A 1469-nucleotide genomic window follows, 5' to 3' on the forward strand; every position below is an offset into this window, starting at 1 on the left:
TGTCGTAGTGGTTTACCACAGCTAGACAGTTGTAGTGCAGCTGCTATGCTACTAAGCTGTGAACAGACAAACAGGCTACAGGTCCAGGTTTAGGGGGGTTACACCCCTACCCCCTGCACATCTCTCCACATACACCCCTATGAGAGAGAAGCTCTCCACAGTTCTACCATTGTTCACAATGCCCTGGCTCTCTGTGAATTTTCACCCCTCACTCATCAAACTCAAATATCAGGTTTACAGAAATCTGGGCAAAACTGTATCTATCAGAGGTTGGTGTTTGGTAGCAAAATTCAGAATTTTGCCTGCTATTTATTACTATAGTAGATGTATGTCAAACCTTAATTAGAATCGTGTTTATCTTCCTGTTTTGATGGCAGCCATTATTCTCCATCAGGGTTGGGGAGTAACTGATTACATGTACTTTTTGGATTACTTTTAAATTCAGAAAGAATGAAAAAATACAATATGACACCTTTCTGTTTTCTCAATGACATTTAATTCAGAATTGAAAAAAGGTGCAAGATTAAGTTTGTTCCACCTGAGCGAGTCTGACCACAAGTCAGAGACCACATGATGACACACCAAATGTGTTTGATGGATCCTTTTTGTCTTCTAACGGAAAGTAATCTAACAGTAACTGAAAGTAATACAATTACATTACTGAGTTTTGGTCATCCAAATGTTATGTTACTGATTACATTTTTGGACAGGAAACTAGTAAATGTAATGGATTACATTTAAAAGGTAACCTATCCAACCCTGTACTCCATTCTCTCCCATCAACAGGACATCTGATCCCCTCATCCAAACCTCAAAACCCTGCCATTCCCACTAATATCAGCTTGGTGAGGGGAAACTACGTCAATGCAACCTCATTAGATCTGTCCTTTGATGTATCTGGAGCTGCTAAGCATCCTGTATTAGTGGCTTGGATGGCCCGTTCAACAATAGCCTACAGACATCTTCACTAAGCAATCACAACTTGATAACTCTCTCTTTTTCTTTCGTTCTCTTTCTCTCAATCTCTCTCTCTCACTCTGGCTCACTCATAACAGAGCCTAAACCTATTCTTGAGCAGGACAAGAAGTGTGTTAAGCCTTGTACTGTATGTCAACACTTCCATCCACAAGGTTAAATGTGGAAACAGGCCTTGTGTTTCTCTCTCCTGTCTGATCGGTCTTTTTTTTCAGTGAAAACATAGCAACCCAAATAAGGAGATTGGCTGAGGGCTGCTGTGTGAGTGAGTGTGTACAGCGGGCCAAGACATTCTTTAGAAAGGCCTTGTATGAGTGTTTTGATTGGGTGGAGTGGGGGGGGTGTCTGGTGAGGTGAGGGGGACAGTGTGGTGAGTGCAGGGTGGGAGGGATGGAGGAGAGGAGAGGGGGTCATCGGAGATTACACTCAGGTTTAGTTGGGCGTTTAAAGTATTGACGGCAGCCCTAGGCTTGAGTCTGCATCCCTCTGTGCTG

The sequence above is a fragment of the Oncorhynchus nerka genome, linkage group LG24 (assembly GCF_034236695.1).
Source record: "Oncorhynchus nerka isolate Pitt River linkage group LG24, Oner_Uvic_2.0, whole genome shotgun sequence".
NCBI lineage: Eukaryota > Metazoa > Chordata > Actinopteri > Salmoniformes > Salmonidae > Oncorhynchus > Oncorhynchus nerka.